The sequence below is a fragment of the Phalaenopsis equestris genome, unplaced genomic scaffold, assembly GCF_001263595.1.
Source record: "Phalaenopsis equestris unplaced genomic scaffold, ASM126359v1 Scaffold219868, whole genome shotgun sequence".
In the NCBI taxonomy this organism is placed as follows: Eukaryota; Viridiplantae; Streptophyta; class Magnoliopsida; order Asparagales; family Orchidaceae; genus Phalaenopsis; species Phalaenopsis equestris.
Genome location: NW_018238194.1, coordinates 555,170 through 576,303, shown reverse-complemented (window position 1 = coordinate 576,303; position 21,134 = coordinate 555,170). Strand labels below are relative to the sequence as shown.

The 21,134-nt window shown below is 31.6% G+C and overlaps 1 long non-coding RNA gene across 1 annotated transcript in view; it reads right to left on the bottom strand.

Moving 5' to 3' along the window:
* Positions 1-2,964: 2,964 nt before the first annotated feature.
* The window catches only part of LOC110037468, a 44,002-nt gene continuing 25,832 nt past the window's right edge, over positions 2,965-21,134 (bottom strand). Inside the window, exons 2-3 of the long non-coding RNA XR_002295340.1 lie at positions 4,207-4,257; positions 2,965-4,076 (exon numbers count right to left, since the gene is read on the bottom strand). This is a non-coding gene — a long non-coding RNA (uncharacterized LOC110037468). The remainder of the gene's footprint in view (positions 4,077-4,206; positions 4,258-21,134) is intronic.

Below are 21,134 nucleotides of genomic sequence, written 5' to 3'. Positions count from 1 at the left end.
GAAGCTAATGCCTTGTGGATGATGTGTGTTTCAAAGGAATACAATTAGAGAAGCCATAAAATGAGGCCAATCATTTCACACAGGGAAGATGTTAACAAAGCAAAGCAAAATGTCCATTGACAAATCTTTGCTACAGCCAGAACAAGTTGGTCATGCTATCTTTTTTAGGTAAAGCTGGGCATGCTATCTTTTTAATTTAGGTAAAAAGAAGTTTTCTCTTTAGCTAAAAAGGATGTGATAGTGAAACATAAAACTTAAACCATAGCACTGATATAATTTGAGAACTTTAGGACCTAATCTAAGTGGATTTGTTGATAGTGGACGTATTGCTGATAAAATGAATGTGGACGAATCAGATTAATTAAAAGTTTATCACATATTTCTCGAATAACTAATAACTTCTTTTTAACCAAATACAAGCAGTTACAATATGGCTATTCCGTAAGGTTTTCATCAAAGAATAACAAATCTAAAGAATTCTAAAAAACCAGAAAGTGTTGAATTTCACACTGTGTAAAGACAATATTTTAAACTCGTTCAACAGCATCATTGAAAGAGGACTATGTTCTACAGATTTCTTTTTCCTCCAAAAAAAAAAAAAAAAAAAAAAAAAGAAAACAAAGTTTTTTCAGGCACTGCATAAAAAACCGGATTCAGAAATGATTTAACAAAAGAAAACTTTAGAATTTTGTGAAGTTCTCCAAAATCTGTCATTTGGTCGCATATGTTTGTTTCTTTCTCCAACAACTCCCAGCCAAAATGTCAACCATTTCATTCTCACACCAAACCAATTATTAAAAGCATGATAAAAAATATTGAAAGTCTATAACCAATGATGAAATTAGCTTTGATTAAGTTAAAATTTTGCTGAAAGTGACCTCAACCAAATGAGTTAAGTTTTAAGGATTAATTAATAGATTCTAATAGCTAGTATTTCATGGAGCTCAGAATTCTATGACATGGAGTATAAATAATTATTTAAAGCTCAACTACAAAGAAGTATAAATTACAGATGCACATGAAAAATTATTAGATGCGGAGCACGTCATCATGTTTGTGAATTGATCCTCTTAATTGGTTGTTCATACGTGCGGACTTTGCATATAATAATTTCTCACATTACACGGGTTTTCAAATCCCATATGCTTATTTCTAAAGAAAATGAAGAAATAAAGAATCCATATGACGTAGCGCATAAAGAAGAAAACTGGTAGTTAATTCCTGATAGTCAAACCTAATGCGTGGCTATATCATTGACATTTTGCCAAATGCCTTATTTTTTGGGTAATAGAACTCATCTTTTATTATCAAAGGAAAGAGATTCAAAAGCTAAGTTCAGTCGCACGTGAGGCTACCTTTGTAGATTTCTACAATTCCACGTGTCAATGATCATAACCATGCTCCTTTATTCAATGATGCCAGTTAAAATTTTTATAATTTATTTTCAAAATATATGCAGTTGAATAATATTCATGAAATAGGACAATATCCCAAGAAAATCTACCATAGATTGGCAATCTGAGTTATCAAGTTTTATAGTTGTAGAATATTGTAGAATAGGTAAATACAGTAAGGATAGGTAATTAAAAGCTGAAAACTATATGCTCGCCTGCAATCTATTTGCTTCACAAATATTTTTCATATATTTTTTTCTTATTTTTCACTTGATTTGGATATGAAATTACTAATGATAGTTTGTTCATATTTTCTACGAAATTTTAATTATCTTTTAATTAAATTTAAACTAAGCAAAAGAAAATGGAATGCAGAATGAAAATTATTTGTATATCATATAACTTATAGCCAAACAAACCCTAGAGACTTGGATTTCAATTTACAGTTAAATCAAAATTGAATCAAATAAATACAATTATATCGTTTACATAGTTTGATTTAATTGCACATAGTATCTAGCCAGCTCAATTTTATAAACAAATAAAAAAAAAAAAGTGGGGTACACTGATTTATCAACACAATCAGTTAATTGGTTTACAAAGTAGGAGCAACGGAGGCATCATGATGCACATACAATACATAAGAAATAAGACTAGACTCGATACAGAATGCTTGAATACAATAAATGCATCATTGCAAGTTTGCTTTCAAACCTCTAGATCATAACAATAAGCTCAATGTCGTTTTGAAGGCACAACTAAGTCAAATTACTCTGAAAGCAACTTCCCACCAAAATCAAACAGTTCAAAATATCATTGATAGTTGAAACCACAATTTAAAAAATTATTTTTAAAAAAAGGCATTGCTTTCGAAAAAACTAACATATGAAAAAAAAAAAAAAAAGTATGAGGATTACAGCGATATATTTACTTAATAATGTAGTTCGATTTTGTAACTTTTATTAAATGAACCAAGTTTTTTTAATGTTTTATTTTTCAGCCAAACGGATTCAGACAGTCAACCACAAATGAAAAAGTACTACAAAAAAAATTTATTGAATTCCAATGGAACTAGATGAAAAAGCACATAAGGGCACTTGAAACTTACCATCTGTTTGGCACAGCATGAGACAGTGGTGTGGTTGGTGAATTATATTTTTTTTGTTTGATAAACATGTTCTTATTGCATCCGATAGAATGTGGCATGTCCTGCAATAATAAATAATGTGTTCTCTCGCTGCAGCTCGAAGGCTGTGTTCTACATTTTGATTTCACTTCACCCTTTTAGCAGTCTCTCTGTCTCTAAGCCATGTCTCTTTAACTCATCTCTGTTTGTGAAGGTTAGGTAACCCAAGCAAGGTTTTTTTCTTCTTGTCTTCCCTATTTGGCTGTGTTTGCTCCGATCTCTAAGGTATCATCAATCTCACACTGATTTTGGTTGGTTGATTTCTTCAAATTTTAGATTTCTTTAGGGATGTTATGTGACCTATGTGACGGCCCTAGCTTACGCTAGTGCATGTTTTGGCATTTCAGTTTCTTTGAAACAACAATCATAAAATTATGTAATCATAAAATTATGTTTTTTTTTTTTTTGTCAGTTTTCTCTATGAAATTTTGGTCCTCTGCAACTTAGCATTTCGGTTTTTTCAAACTCTATTTTGATAATGAAGTTAGGGTTACTGGTTGGCATTAAGATTTTTTTATGTGGGGAGAATTTCGCATGTGTTGGGTATGATTTTAGCATATGATTTGGACATTTCGGCTTACTGACTGCCATGGTGATTTTTATGTGGGGATTTGAGGATGAGGGAAAATGAGCATTTATGTTGGCATTTCGGTGAGACATTTTTATTTGATTTGATATCTTAATTCTTTTAATGCTTCATGTGTTTTTTTAAATCTATTAATGTTATATTTTCAGTTTCCTGTTGCAATATCCTAACCATCAAACTATGATTGAATTCTTTATAAAGAAATTCAAGTTTAGATAAGCAATGCTTGGTATTTTATGCTTGCAAAAATGCTTGATATGGTAGTTATCATTTCAGTATAATTTGATGTGAATTGATTATAAAATATGTGCATGAATAACTCTCATATTGAGTTTGAAGTGATTTATAACAGTTTGGCAATTGGAATAAATAGTTATATATGTTTCGCCTCCTCTCATATTCAATTATTCTGTTAATGCTTCGCCCACTTGCATGAGCTCGGGCCAACACATACTTGATATAGGCAAAACCACAGATCGTCCCCAAGGAAATAAAAAATTTGGTGAAACCAACCAAGGTGAGATCAAAGATAAAACCTTGGTCGGGATCACTATACTCGCATACAGAGGAGAGCTTGAGAGATAAGGTTTAGAGACGGAAGTGAAAGAGGAGAGCTAAAGAGGGGCAAAGTTTAAAATGATAAGCCAAAACGCAGAACGAGAGAGCACTTTAAAAATTAACGATATGTCAAGTTCTATAGAACACGATAGGAACGCGTAAAACAAACGATAGAAATGTGGTTCGCGAACCGCACCGCTGCCTCGACGCTGTGCCAAATGGACAGTAAGCCTTTCAAAATTAGTAGCACCGAAGATGACTTTGTTAGAATTTGCTGCAATAACAGCCTATAGATTAGCTCAAAGCCATTCGATCAAATCTATTTGGTTGGGCCAGCGGCATCCGATAGTTCCTATTGCCATAAAAAAACATTTAGATCTTTAGGCCATTGTTAACCATGCATTAATTTGTCAATAAATGCATAGTTAAATGATAGATACACAAATAAATTTATAAGGATATGCATACATATAAGGGCGTACCTATTGTGTGGAGCTCCTGGTAATATAGCGTTTAAAAAACCCAGCCATGCCCTGCAATTATATAGAGTTTAACCTTTACTAACTGAAAATAAGACCTCTAGATTACAATAAAAATAACCACAGTTTCAAGCCTGCACACATACCAGCACAAAAAAATGCATCTGCATATGCATGGATACAATAGTATACTTTCATTCAATTTTGTCCTACCTCAATCGATACGAGGTAGGAAGCACAATCAAGTTGGATCTGATGTGTAAAAGCCTCATTAGTCGATGCATTTTTCCATTTGAGCTCTACCCAAGACAGTTCTTATTAAACAAGAATAAAAATTTATTTCAAGCTCATTCAAATCCAATCATTTTAGATCTAGTATTCTAGATGTTACCAAAAGATATGTAGTATATTCATTTAATGCTTCGCTTTAAAAATGTGGAATGACTTCTAAAAATAAAATTAATAATGATATAGGTAAACAATTATCACTTGGCGTTAGGGGCGTGCATTATCTAGTTATAATAAAAAAGCGAATCAAAACGAATATTTTTGGATGATTTGATTTGATTTTTATATTTCTAGTTTGGATATTAGCTTAAAATATCAGAATATTTGATTTTTGTTATTGGATTGGTTGGCAATTCAAAACTTTAGTAAAACCAAAAATTGAAGTAATTTAAATATAAATATAAAATTTAAATATTTTCTCATTTATGTTTTTTTATTTCACGCTCCCAGTCATCCATGCTTCCTAGCCCGCCCTATCGCATTCAAATTTGACCTGTGTTGAATTTGAATCCTCTGTTGAATTTGAATCCTCTAAAATGTATTAACCCCACACAACATGTCAGCTGCTTTAATAAGTCATCATTTGTCTTTGCAAGCGGCGAGAACAATCGTTTGACTTTCCAAGCAGCGAGAACAACCATTTGTCTTTTCATGATTCACAGGCCATAGCAAGGGAAAAATATTACATGTGGAGTCCAGATGTTATTCTATGTTTGGACTCCAATAACAAAATGAAACGTGAATATATTAAATTTTAATTAATATATTTAATAAATGGAAAAGCTTTACCCGACCAGACACTGGCCCAATATTATACTAACATTGTTTCGTGTTTCAATTGCATTTTTGCATGTTTTAACCTTCGTTTTTAGGGTTTCGACCATTTTTGCGGGATTTTCATCACTGTCATTTCTCAGCTCTTCACCAAATCTCCTGTTTTAGAATCCAAGCTCACTTCCTCTCATATTTGAAACTATCACCAACGCTAAAAAAATATTGCATGTAGAGTCTGGACGTTACATCTGGATCCCAAAAATAAAATGAGACGTGGGCTCAAACCGACCTGATTTAACATTAAATTGGTTTTAGAAAAAACACGGAATTAATGCTTTGACAGACAAAATAAAGATGATGCGCAGGCAACAAACTAATAAAACGTATTCGAAACCCTAGACTTAGAAGAAAGCAGCTGCCAAGGAGAGCCACAGAGAATGGAAGATATGCACACTGAAAATAGGGAGCAGAAATCATCCATAAGTTTAATGAGTATAACATGTCTGCACTCCACGTTTCTCTGATTTTTTTAAAATTTAATGTAGACATACATGTCTACAACTTCATTGTTCTCTCATTTTTCTTCAGTACAACATGTATTTTCCATCACTCAATGATACTAAATTTGTTATTAGGGTCTAAGTTGCGCTCAACAAAAAATTTTATTATATTTGTAATGATTTTATATAAAGCTATTTTACTACAGTCATGTCAAACGCCAAGCTTTCTTCAATTTAGTGTGTGTTTTTATCATTCAATGTCATATAATTTGTTATTTGTGACTAAATACCTTTCAAAGAGAATTTATAATAGTTTAAAGTACGTTTTTCTATTGTATTAAATCACTACAATGTTGTCGTACTTTTGTTTTTTCTTCAGTATAACGCACGTCTTCAAGCATAGAGCGATAGCTAATTGTTAGTTGTGATTAGATTCATTTAATTACTATCTTTGGAATGGTTTGAACAACTTAAGTGTAGATATTATTGAATACAACCTGATTGGTCTCTCAGTGTTTTTCCTTTCCTGAGATAAAACTTATTAATTATAATATCTTATACAACAAGTGAACATAATTACATGTAATACAACCCTGCTGTAGCCCATATATCGACATTCCATTTAATTTTGTGATTAAAATGTTTTGTCCTAATTTAATGTCTTTCAAATCAATTTTTTTAATTTACAGGAAAACACAAATCTAAGGCTTTTTAAGTTTTTTTTTTAATTATTTTTCATGATTATTTTTTTTCAGTGCAACTGAAATTTACCCTCTTCCCCTTCAATACAACAATGTTTTAAGAAATGCAACACCTCGTAACCTTATATTTATTTTCTTTAGAGGCATTATAGTCTTCATTTTAGATTTTTAAACGATGATTTTCATATTTGGTTCAATACAATGTGGTTGTACTGATAATTTTCTTCAGCATAATCACGTTATGGTAGAGTTTAGGTTGCGAGGATGCTTATAAATTCATAATTTGTTGATTCATGATGATATTATATATTCCAAAACAATGGCATCTGTGACACCTTTAAATCTTTTCTAGTATTTTATTGATTCTTTTTTTCAATACAACCAAACTGTCACGTATTGTTTCCTTCAGTACAACAATATTTTAGACCATGGAATGCCTGCATAACCTTCCAATTAACTTCTTTCACTGAAATTTAGTCTCTACAATGCATAATTCACAGGTTATTTAGAAGTTTCCTTCACTACAACATGGTTTTACGGGATAATTTTCTTCAGTACAATCACATTGTAGTGGAGTTCAGGTCACGGGGATGCATATGGATTCACAATTATTTGATTCATGATGATATTATATATCCCAAAATAGTATAATCAGACGCATTCTTTATTTTTATATATTTTGTTGACTTTTTTGTTAAGTACAGCCGAACTTTCAAGTATTTTCCTTCAATATAACAACATTTTAGCTCATGGAACAACAACACAACCTTCCAATTATCCTCTTTAGATGCAATTTAGTCTTCATGATGTATAATTCATGGGTTACTTAGAGTTACATCGCACTACTTACTCTGTGCTTTAATCTTGTAAGCCTGACATCAGAAAAGCAATGGCCAAGAAAAAAATTGGCCAAAAGACCAAGATGGGACTTAACTTTCACTGCAGACCATCAACATTTCAATCTATGTGATGAGTTTCCACAACATATTACTGAAGATGCAACAACAATCCCAAGGGATTTTCACATCGAGCAATTCATAAGGATGCCTATTCTCAAACAGGATGTGTCTCTTGTAATCAATCTCCTTGAGCGCTGGAGTGTTGATAAGCACGTTTTCAGCCTAGGTGGACATGAGCAGATGTTTATCGTAGAAGTCGCCTTTATGATTGACTTGCCAAATAAGGGAATAGAGGTCAAGTGGAATAGGAAACCACCCTCTACATTCACCTCTATAAATTTATAAGAAAAATATGAAAAATAAAAGAGATACAGAAAATTCAATTAATTTTATTAGTAACTTTATAAAATTTCTTCTTTCTAATATTTTCTTTTCATACAGTAACTATAAAGTATTTAAGGAATTTTTTCTTTTTATGCTAACGTTGTAAAAGAATTTAGTTATAACTGACCCGCTACCATATTAACTTTATTAATATACCAACTTGACAAGGCAGATGAAAAGTCAAGACTGCAACTCCTTTGGGTACATGAAAGGATTCGTGACTCTTCTAATGGTAAAACAATTTATTTTAATTAGTAAATTTGACAGCATGTAAGATTTGCCATAATCCTTTTTTCTCGGTATTACAGATTTGATTTTTTTAGCATTCTGATGTTGTGTACCCCACCATGCTGTATTTGAGACCTTGTATCATGCGGTGGTCTAAGTCATTGCAAGTGAGAAGAAAAGTTGCAACTTCATTTTATCTAAGCAACAACATCATAAGTTTAAGCTTTTATAATATTCAATTTTGATTTTGAAGCATCACTATATGGAGTCAACATTAACTTGCTATATTTTTTCAAGTCTTTTATTCTTTTAGGGGAAAAAAAAAAAGATCAAAGAGACAGAATTAGTGTCTGAAATTTAAAATTTTTCTTATGATACAAGCATAACATCTTACTCGTCTTCTGATTCGATGGCTCATCCCCGCCCAATAATCTACATGCATGATGCTAGCGTTCCTCTACTGGAAGAAAGTTTGGGTGATGAAAATATAATAAAGTCACAAAATAATGTCCCAATAGTAGAGGGCAGTCTACTCGTTGCAGCTGTCAATACTCGAGGCCAAAATATCACAAAAATATATGGTTTAATGAAGACACTTGAGGACAAGGTATCTGAGATGGAGAAATCACTTAGCAGTAGAATCACCATGGCCAAAGAAAGCAACACTGCCATCTAAACATCTCCGGTAGCCCTTGAGAATTTGCTTGCTGAGCCGCATGAATCTCTCATGACCACTGACGCAGGGGAACTTCAAGTGGGAGAGGATGTTCAAAAAATGGATGAAGAGGTTATAGCCGAGTCTCATGACTATCCAAAGCCCCTTGCTAGAAGAGCATCTTCTCAACAATCAAACTCAGTAAATAAATCCCCCGCTGAGAAAACAATTTTCCAGTGGTCCGAATCAATAGCATTGTTAGTTTGGAAAACTCTAAATTTTGGTACATCATAACTTAATGAAAACTCAATGTGCAAGAGGACCCCGGAGAAGAGCAAGGATGAAAGTATAGCCAAAATGTTATGAAAAGAACTTCAAAAAAATGGGTTGTGATCAAAACCCCATATGCCTCATTTGATAAAAACAACGACGACCTCACAAGGTATTAAACTCACACTTTTAAATTAAAATATTGACAAAAAGAAATACAGTGATGGTAGTAAGTAAGACTTCGTAATAACAAATTGGAAAGGAGGTAGAAATGATGGAGGATCCTGCAGCAGCAAATGAGGCAAAAGAAAGAATCAATTATGACAGAGATTGTCAAGGTACACTACATCACGCTAAATTTGTTAATATTCTGTTACTTTACAGCATGTTCTAGATTCTTTGGTTATTGAATTCCTGGCTAAGGAATTAATTTCAAAGGATATGCTTGCTTTCAGACACGAATGTCGTGCTCAATACAATGACAAGTAATGAATTTAGGTCGTCTTTGAGTTAATAATTTTTCTCGAATTAAAATCAAACCATTTGGTTTTAGTTTATTTTATTGATTGCTATTTTTTTGAAAAACCTAAGTGACATTATTTTTACACATGATAATATTTTAATAAATGAGAGCCAAGTTGATGATCTGCTACTGAACGGGTACTTAACAGTGTTCATGTAGATGCATTTGACCATGTGTTGGCTGAGAAAAATAAACTCCCTCTAGGGGTATATTTGCCCTTTCTTTATATTTTATATTTGCAGTATGTAAGTACGAATATAATCGTGTTATGAAGTAATTTTATTAGTGGAAACTGTATAAATACTAACTTAATATTGTTTTGCAGCACTACTCATCCTTTAATTTAATTAAGGATGGCCAACTATATGTGAGTCACATAAATAAAAATAATGAGCTAGGTTTCAACTAAATATCATCACCGTCGTTAACAATGTTCACTAGACTTCGTTGGTGGAGGACATCAAGGCACACTAGTGGCTTTTCTATGACTCATTGCTCAATCCCCTCCATTAAACAGTGATCCACAACATAGCTAGTCTGTTTTTCTTATAATTTGATAGGATTTATGTATACCAATCACTGATTTTAAGTAACTATTGAATGATAGATCAACCTTATGCAAAAAGATATTGATGAAGCATTTGATTTCAAAATTACTGACTGACAATTTGAAGTGGTATGGTTTTGATTGTGGTTTGGAACTATGTAAATATTTGGAAAATATAGTTACTAATGGAGTCAACAATATATGGATTGAACACCAGGATGGATTTTAAAATGCCTATTTTTATAGCTTACGTATGCATTATTCTGTTTGACTACCAATAGTAAGCTAGCCCGAGTCCTGTAATTAATTTATTTTTTTTACTATATGTCGTACTTGGGTTGGCACTTAAATGTTGTTTCTGTATAGATTTATTTTATAAATAATTGCTCATTTTCATACAAGTATCTCTCATTGGAGGTTCTTCCGGGATTACAAGTATTTGATCCTCCAAGTGATGCATTCATGTCGGTTTTACTTGTCTTTTGATCTCATTACATTAAAAAATCCAAAAAATCAAGGTTATACTCAAGAATTAATTCGGTACAACATTCATTTATAACAAATTTTAAATAGGCAATGAGTACAAATGCCTTATTTCCACCTCAATATACCCCTATTGGATTCCCTTGAGGGTCTAGAGTTAAATATAGAAAAATTATCTAAGTAAAATGGACAGAAAAACAACGCTGTATTGGTGAATTTCTTCAATGCGACGTCATTTTGCACACAAATTTTGTTTTCCAACGAGTCATAGGACATTTATTTGATAACAAAATCTTCTAAGTGATGCATTTATGCAGATTTTGCTTGTCTTTTGATGTCATTATATGAAAAAAAACATAAAAATCGAGATTGTACCCGAGAATTAACTCAGCACAACACTCGTTTAAGCAAATTTTAAATAGACAAGTAAAAAAGACATTATTTTTATCTCAATATATCCTAGTTGATTTCATTAAAGTTTTCAGTTAATTAAACAAAATTTTCTTAAGTAAAACGCCCATAACAACAACGTTGTATCCGTGAAATTCTCTAGTACAGTATCATATTGCACATGATTTTGATTTCCAACAAGTCATTAAGCTTTTATTTGATATAAGAATCTTCTACGTGATGCATTCATGCGGATTTTACTTGTCCGTTGATCTCATTATAAGGAAAAAAAACTAAAAATCAGTGTTATAGCTGAGAATTAACATTGTACAACACCTACTTAAGAGAAAATGTAAATCAACGGTGAGTAAAAAGACCTTATTTTCATCTCAATAGATGTTATTTGAATTTCTTGAGAGTTTTATGTTAATTATGAGAAATTTATCAAGTAAACTGCCCAGAATAACAATGTTGTACTTATGAATTTATTCAAGACAACGATATTTTGCACACAATTTTTATTTTCCAATGAATCATAAAAGTTTTATTTGATATCAAAATATTCTTAATGATGCATTCTTGCGAATTTTACTTATCTTTTTGACATTATAATATAGAAAATCCGAAAAATCAAGGTTGTATCGAAGAATTAACTCTGCATAACACCCATTTAAGACATTTTAAATAGAGATTAAGAAAAAAAACCTTATTTTCACCTAAATATATCTTATTCAAATTCCTTAAGGATATTGTGCTAATTATACGAAATTATCTAAGTAAATTGCCATAACAATCGTGCCTGTTAATTTCTTCTACACAAGATCATTTTGCACATGATTTTTAATTTCCAATTAGTCATAGGACTTTCATTTGATATACAAAATTTCTAGGTGATGCATTCATGTGAATTTTACTTGTCCTTTGATCTCATTACATGGAATAAATTAAATAAATCAAGGTTGTACCCAAGAATTAAGTTGGTACAACACCTACCTACGAGACATTTTATATCAACAATGAGTAAAAAGACAATATTTTCACCTCAATAGATCCTATTTGGTTTCCTTGAAACACTTGAATTAAATATATGAAATTTATCCAAGTAATATGCCCGTAACATTGTACCCATGAATTTTTTCAGTATAACATCATTTTGCACACGATTTTCATTTTCCAACGAGCCATAGAACTTTTATTTGATATCAGAATCTTCTTCTAACTGATACATTTATGTGAATTTTACTTGTTTTTTGATCTCATTACATGAAAAAAAATCCAAAAAATAAAGATTGTGCCCAAGAATTAACTTGGTACAACACCCATTTAAGACAAATTTTAAATAGACGAGTAAGAAGACCTTATTTCCATCTGAATATATTCTATTCAATATCCTAGTGGGTATCCAGTTAATTATAAGAAATTTATCTAATTTAAATGCCCAAAAAACAATATTGTACCCGTGAATTTCTTCAGCACATCATTTTGCACACGAATTTTTATTTCCAATGAGTCATAGGACTGTCATTTGATATCAGAATCTTCTAAGTGATATATTCATACAGATTTTACTTGTCTTTTGATGATATTACATGAAAAAAATCAAAAAATCAAGGTTGTACTCGAGAATTAGCTCGGTATAACACCTACCTAAGAGAAAGTTTAAATTAGCAATGAGTAAAAAAAATCTTCTTTTCACCTTAATAGATTCAATTTGATTTTCTTGACCGTAAGAAATCTAAGTAAAATGTCAAAAACAACAACGACGTACATGTGAATTTTTTCAATGCATCATTATGCACACAATTTATATTTTCCAACAAGTCATAGAACTTTATTTTGAGATAAGAATATCCAAAGTGATGCATTCCTTGGGATTTTACTTGTATTTTGATCTCATTACATGGAAACACCTGAAAAATTAGATATTAGAATTAACTCAATACAACACTCATTGAAAACATTTTAAATACACGAGTAAGAAGACCTCATTTTCACCTCAATATTCAATTTCCTTCAGAGTATTGGTTTAATTATATGAAATTTATCTAAGTAAAATGCCCAGAACAACAATATTGTACCAGTGAATTTCTTCATTACAATATCATATTACACAATTATTGTTTTCCAGCAAATCATAGAACTTTTATTTGATATCAGAATCTTCTAAGTGATGCATTCATGCGAACTTTGCTTGTCTTTTAATCTCATTACATGAAAAAACCTGAAAAATTAAGGTTGTACTCCAGAATTAACTCAATACAGCATCAATTTAAGACATATTTTACATCACTAATGAGTAAAAAAATAAACAAATGGAGAAAACACTCAAAATTTTTGGATATTTTAACGCTCAATAGTATCCATCATCATTTGGGTGTAACACAAAGTTGTCTGAATAATGCTGGGTCTTCGGATGAATTGTCGTTAAATTTGAATAGTAGTTAGTAGTTATTGTTATTAATAATTTATACAAAATAATGAAAGCAACTTTTTAAAATATCTCTGAATAAACAAACAAGCATAGGACAAAAAGGACGGTTGTGGATGACTCTGCATTCTCTTCAATTAACGAGGCTTTTTGATTTATTATTGTGGTTGACTCTGCAGTCTTTTTGACTATGGAGATTTTTTGCTTGGACAATTTAGATGGCTCTACACTCTCTTCCAACATGAAAGATTTTCGCTTATTCACTCTGACAAGAATGTTTAGTAAAATAACAGCCAATTAATCCATAAAATAACAATGTACTAATAACTAATACAAAAATTACTTTTAACAGTCCTTTTTAGCTCTCAATATCGTTTCAATCTTCCATTAGATATACCCTTAGATCTCTTTTTGAATGGGTCTTTAAGACCACCACTACAATACTTGTCTTCTACACCACCTTCATTCTTTTGATAGCCTTTTGGATTGGAGGTAAGTTACCTCCATAAATTAGATTGACATATCTGAAAACTTTTTTAGAGAGTTCAACATATATTCTTCAGCATCTTTATTATCTTATGATTTACAACTAATTTGATACAAATAACGACTCATGTGGTTTCGGAATATAACGATTGATGGAGAATTTATTGACCTGTAACTCTTTAGTGTCCTTATACGTGACATCAATGTATCTGTTATTCTTTGCTCTAGAAGATCAACTCATTAAAAGGTATTTTTTGGGGATGTATACAATATGTTCCTGACAGAGTACCTTTATACAGTGTGCACTTAATAACACCATCATCGCAAATTTCTTGCAGCTACATATATGTCGAAGATTACTTTGTTAAAATGATCTATTTATAACTTAGAACGTTCTCTATTCTAAAGATTTCTAATCATGTATTTGTATAGCTATTATCACATTTTTTTGTGGATGGTCCATCGAATCCATGCAAAAATTGTTCTTTGAAGAAAGCATAAAGTTTTCTTGAGTAAAATGTAGCAGCATGCTTCAATAAAAGGCTGCTTCTAACAATTGGAATAACTACAAACTCGCTACATCTAAAATCTTCATCTTGTTTACTTTGTCTTCATGTATTCACGAGCATCTCCAATCCCAAGAAACAGTCAATAGGAGTTTTTAGGCTTAGAGACTCCATGAAAGATATTGTTTGTAGACTCACGGCGTTGTGTTGATAATATTTTAATGCAGAAAATATCTTTATTGAATGTTGTTAATCTTTTATTTTTAATTCTATATAGATAATTTAGCCAAGCATTATGTTGTAGCATTTTTCTATCATGGCTCATACTTGCTCAAACTCATCTTATGAATCACATTTAGTCATGTACATGTTAAATAATATCTGTATTATCCTATTAGTATTGAATTAATGCACTTTTAAGGAGGTCTATTTAGAGATATGTCATTGGCATAATCGATACTGAGTATGAGGCAATGTCATATCTAAAGCTTTCGTCATTGCTTGAACTTCATCAATGAATATTATTATGAAATTTTTATCATTCATTACGAGTATGAATATTTTGTATAACTAAGTGAATAACTCAATGGCCTCTTCCAATAAAAAGGCTACCCCAAATAAAATATTTTGTTAATGATGATTTACTCCAACAAAAGATGCACAAATTAAGTTGTGCTTATTAAATCGAAAACTTGTATTAAAAAGTGTGACATCTCTAAAATAAGCATAGTTAATCCTTGACATACCATCACTCCAAAAATAAAATTCAGCAATCCACCTAACTCATCGACTTGTATATCCCAAGCAAACAAATTATCTTTAGTATGCCTTTCCTTAAATATTTGCAATAGAGCATTTGTGCCTCCATTCTCAATTCATGATTTTTTCTCCGTTTGGATGTAATTATATGTATCTCTTCTTGAAATTCCCAATTATTGTACTCCTGCTTCTATAGGAGAGTTGAATGCATCAATCACTCTAATTTTTGCTTGTGTCATCGACTGCAAGACAGCTGATTTATCTTTACTAGTAACCCAATGCAAACACAAGAGATGTTAATCACTCCGCTCTACTAGTGAATGATTGTGATTCTCTACAAATTTATTAATCTTTCAGTTACCATCAGAATCAATGAAAAACCTAATCATTGCAAAACAACCATCTGAAAAAAGAAACTACATACTTCTATTTAGTTTTTGTCTATTCTTAAAATCAGATTTAGCGCATAGATAATCTTTTGACATTATATTCATTGTGTTTGGTCGGTAGCTGACATGATTACTTAGTTTATTATGACTAAATTAATGTAAGTAATAATATCGATGTCTAGAACTATGTTGTTACTTCGGTTTTCCTCAGGACAACATGTGTATTTCATCATTTAATGATACAAAATATGCTTTTTGGGTCTAAATTGCTATCAATAATAAATTTTAATAATGTAATTAAAGATATTTTATATATTTTATTACTATAATCCTACTTGTACTCCTAATTTTATGTTGTTCTATCGGTTCTCCGTTAGTTTTCTTCAGGGTTAAGTGACAGAATATGCAAATGAAGAGTCAACTGCACAAAAACTTTTGGCACCATTGTTCATATTGAGAAGAAAGCATAGGATGCGTATTGTAGTTACGCACGCTAGATAAGATTTAGTGTTCGAAAGGATTACAATCATTAAATGATTTAAGAAAATGTTGTACAAAACAAAAACTGAGAGAACAACTTGGTCATATACAACAATGTCTACACGCAAGTTACAGAAACCCTTCTAAAGATAGTAATTAAATGTATCTAGTCACAAATAACAAATTAGCTATCACTTTGTGATTGAAAACATATTGTACTGAAGAAAAAATAGAAGTATAGCATGTTTGTAGTGATTAAATACAACAGAAAACCGTACATTAAACTAAACCATTAAAACTTCCTTTTCGAAAGCTATTCACAAATAACAAATTATATGGTATTGATTGATAAAAAACAATCATTAAACTGAAAAAAGCTTGGAATAGAACATCCTTGTAGTAAAACATCTCTATGTAAAATTATTACTAAAACCATAAAAATTTATTGTTGAGCGCAATTTAGACCCAAATAACACATTTTGTATCATTAAGTGATAGAAAACACTTGTACTGAAGAAAAACGAGGGAATAACATAGTTGTTGACAGATATGTCAAATTAAAATTTTAAAAAAAAAACTTTATATTTGATTACTCACTTTAATTAACTAAGAAAAAAACATTTATAATGATTAAATGATCTAAAACACTTGTTGTACTGAAAAAAACCGAGAGAACAACAGGTTGGTAGTCAACAATATCTACGTACAACTTATTAAAACACTTCCAAAGTTATTAATTAAATGAATTTACTCACAACTAAGAAATTACCTATAGCTCTATGATTGAAAACAAACGTTGTAATGATAAAAAAACAGAAATACAACATAGTTGTAATGAAGAAATACTACGTAAATTCGTATTTCACGCCATTCTAACTCTTCCTAAAAAAGAATTTAGTAACAAATAAATTATAAAGTATTGAAAGAAAGAAAAAAAATGTACAATAAACTAAAAAAAAGTAGGAGTACAACACGGTTGTAGTGCTCCAAGTCTACATAAAACCACAATAATGGTTTGTGTTCATCATAGCTGAAAGCATATGAGTCACATTTAAGCCATACTATAACATTTTAATGGTTGACAATATTTATTACAACCTCGTTGTATTGAAAAAAAATCAACAATACTTGAAATGTTTAACACAAAATAACTTGACTCTACATAAAATATATAGAACACAATTTCAAAACATCAATGAAATTTTCTACGTTCAAGTTAAGCAAATGGCTGAAACTATGAATGAATTTGAAGAAGCATGGAGTGCAAGCATGTTATATTCATTAAAACCTAACGATGGCTTTAGCTCCCTGTTTTCGGTCTTGATGTGCATATTCTCCTTTTCGGCTGCTTTCCTTCATGACTGCCTTCTTCTGATTCTAGGGTTTTGAATATGTTTTGTTGTTTCATTGTCTACTCATCATCTTTATTTTGACCCTACAACTATTTCTTCTCGCATTTTTTCTAAATACCATTAGCTCCCTGTTTTCGGTCTTGATGTGCATATTCTCCTTTTCGGCTGCTTTCCTTCATGACTGCCTTCTTCTGATTCTAGGGTTTTGAATATGTTTTGTTGTTTCATTGTCTGCTCATCATCTTTATTTTGTCCCTACAACTATTTCTTCTCGCATTTTTTCTAAATACCAATATATGGCCAAATCGGATCAACTCAGACCCACGTGTCATTTCATTATTGGATTCTGGATAAAGATTACCGTCTGAACTAGGGACGTAATATTTTCTCCGAAACTAGTGCTAGGTAACTTATTCTTTCTCCTTTCTTTTTTTCTTTCATATTGATTGAAGAGTTTCTCAAACAACTCTTTGCATTCGAATTTAGATATAGGGCACTTCCTTTCTCGCTTTGCTGCAGCATTCCAAACAGCAAGAGTTATGGTCAATCGTCGTTCATTCTTTGTTCGTCATCTGTGATTCGTACAAGGTAATTGCATGATACAAATGTGGTGAAGCCCATGCAACAAAGAAAATAGTGTTGTTACCATGCAGTTGTGTTAATTAGACTGAATTATTATTATTTGGATTATGCTTTTAGTCGGTTAAAATTTATTCAAATTGAGTTTGACTAAAATATAACGATACATTAAGGTGATTGATATTGATTTATAATTTAAGCCTAATTTGATGGTTTACTTCGAAATGACTAGATGCCATTATTGAAAAACTAATTTAATTTAACTACTACTTGTATAGGATTAATGATCCATTTATATTTTTTTTACTTGTAGCCTAAACATATGAATAAATTACCTTAAAATAACCATATTTAGTTGAAAATAAATGGTCTTTTAGTAAATTTGCATGATACATATAATTCAATATCAAATATACTCAGAAAATACAAAACTTAAGACACATTTGCCTACAAGACTTGAGCTTATTATTGCATGAGAATGTCTAAAATTCATTTTATAAATATATAAGAATATATGATTTTTTAATTTCATCCATGTAACTCAATTCAACGCTAGCTCAATTTAAATTCAATTCGTATTGAATTGGTTTATTAACAACTTCGTGATCTTTTGCCTAACACAATCTAATCCATATAATAATTTTAACTGGAGTCATGCAAATAATATCAAGCAGCACTGGTGTTTTTAATATATTTAATTACTATAGAACAAGAAATATAAAGGTGCAATTTTCATATTATTTTACTTGAACTCTGATTCCAATTTGTTCAAAACCCAGTTTGAGTTCATGCTGAGGTGTTCTCCTTCGACTCTTATTTTTAGTTTTATTCTAATTGTTTGTTTAAACATAACTTTTTTTTTTTTATTTTGAATCAAACATAACTCTTTCGTTTACATTGCAATTTAAAGTTAATCGATTACAGCTTATAAGCTTTTTGCTATTTGAAAAATAATTAATACCGCGAGTTTATTTGTAAGTAGAACAATACATTTTGAATAATGTGGTTATCCAAAACTTGAAACTTTTAGTATGTTGGTGGATGAGCGATTGTAACAAAACCAGGTAAATTCTATAATTTATTTATATTTCAAATAAATATTTATTTACCTATAGATTACGTTTGTTATTCGATGTCCTAATCATAACTGATATGCAATATTTGTTGTTTTAATGAATGTAGGTATCACGGCATAGTAAAAATTCTAACACAGCTATCTCTTCACAAAACCCCAACTCCACCAAACAAACTCAACAAGATATTAACCTAGAAGATATTAGAACCACCATACAACAAAAACAACAACAAACCTTTACCCTACAAAGTGGGGTAGGCAAGTAACAAACCACCATCCATAAAGGAAAAAAAAAGGCTCTAAAGCCCAGGTCTGAAGCTTGGGATTCTGAGAATTTTTTTCTTTTCCTTAGACTTTTCTCTTATTTTACTATATTTTCCCCCATTTTTCTGAGAATTGCTATATCGAGTGGAACTTATTTCTTGATTAATTCTGAAAGTGAATTTTCTTTTAATTAATTGGCCTCAAAGAATTTTCCTACCCGGACCTCCAATTATATTATTGTCTAGTAGAAAAGTTAAGTTTCAACCAATTTGGTTATGCTAACGCCTGAGCGATAAAGAAAAATTTTTTGATTAACTACTCACATTTTAATTACACCCTTATAATTTTTATGAGACTCTTTAGGTTCAATGAGAGATTGTAAAGCATGGGACATGATTCTTAGCTACTAATTTAAACCAATCCCCTTTAATGATTATTTCTGTTTTAATACTGTTTTTATATATTCAAGTTAAGTGCTCAGGATGCTCACATAAGGCACTACCAAAAATAACTATAATCCACAGCATAAAATATGAAAAATACTTTACTTCAAGATTATAAACATCAAATCCCTCTCCCAAACTTGTTTATTATAATTTTTATGAGACTCTTTAGGTTCAGAAAGTACTGATAACGCAAATAAACGTAGGTATTGTATAACAGACACAGCTAAGGAAATATATAATAATTCACCATATAAAAAGAATTGAGAAAGCGCACAGAACAAAAAGTAAAATTGAACATATATAACTTAGAAAATCTACAGAAGCACATGCCATAACATTTCAACAGGAACAAAAACACTCTAAAGCATGATGCTGACACAATCCACCAAATGCTAACAATGCAGTAGTCACCCAAGAAAAACTAGTCAATTACATCAACAGGGACATCAATACTCTAAAGCATAACACTAACACACGGCACAAAGAAAACAATGCAATAGTCGCTCTAATCAGTGTCAATCTCCTCCACCCTGTCCTCCTCTGAGACAAAAATCTCAAAAGATGGCGCATTCAAAAATGACACTGATGGGAGTGTCCCTGCACCGCCTTAACACACCAATGCATGTATGCATGGTGTTGGACTGCGTAGTGCTTGGTCTGTTGACGTACCTCAAGAATCTTTATCTCCATCGCAACCAAACACCTGATCACCTTGATGTTCAAGGGTTAGGTTGTGATTCCTCGAGATGCCGAGTGGAGCTCTCCCCTTGCTCACGAGATGATCTTGTCGCGGAGCCCAAAGAAGAAAAGAAATTCCTTGTGATGAGCTTCTGCGAGAGCAACATCTCATTTTCTCCAATAAACCCCTCCCTCACACATAAGGCAGTGATCAGTGACGCGTGGTCTAATCCTACGATGGCCTGCCCATTAGCTATGTAAGCAATGAAATTGTGGAGCACTAGGCCGACATCTATTGACTTTCCCGACGGGATACAGAAGTTTAGGACCGTCCTATAATTCATGACATCAGTAAAGCTAGTGGTAGGTAGAAGGTGGGTCACAATGAAGTAGCGTCAGGCAAAGGTGGGGTTCAGGTATGAGAGAGGGAAGTTCACTACAGTCTCCCCCTTCCACTGACTAGTGGCGTCAATCAGGAAATGGATGATCTCTTGGTAGTTGTCGGCACTAAAAGAAAGTTAAAAGAAAGTTTGAGGGGTCGCCCGTAAGAAGCTGTCGGCAGCCGGAATTGAAATCACATCGCCCGCTTCGGAAGAACGTTTTAATTTACGTATATATATGTATATAATTTTAGAAAAATATGAAATCAAACTGACCTCATATTTTTCATAGTTTAATGAAAGAGCGTTCTACCTCAAATCTTATATCTACCCCGAGGGACAAACACAAGACTTGAGGGTGAGGCTCGATCAAATAAACTAAGAAAACATATGACATCTGTTTGGGTCTACGAAACCGTTTTATTTGCCGACAAGTTCCCCTATTTAATACAAATAATTAAATAGGG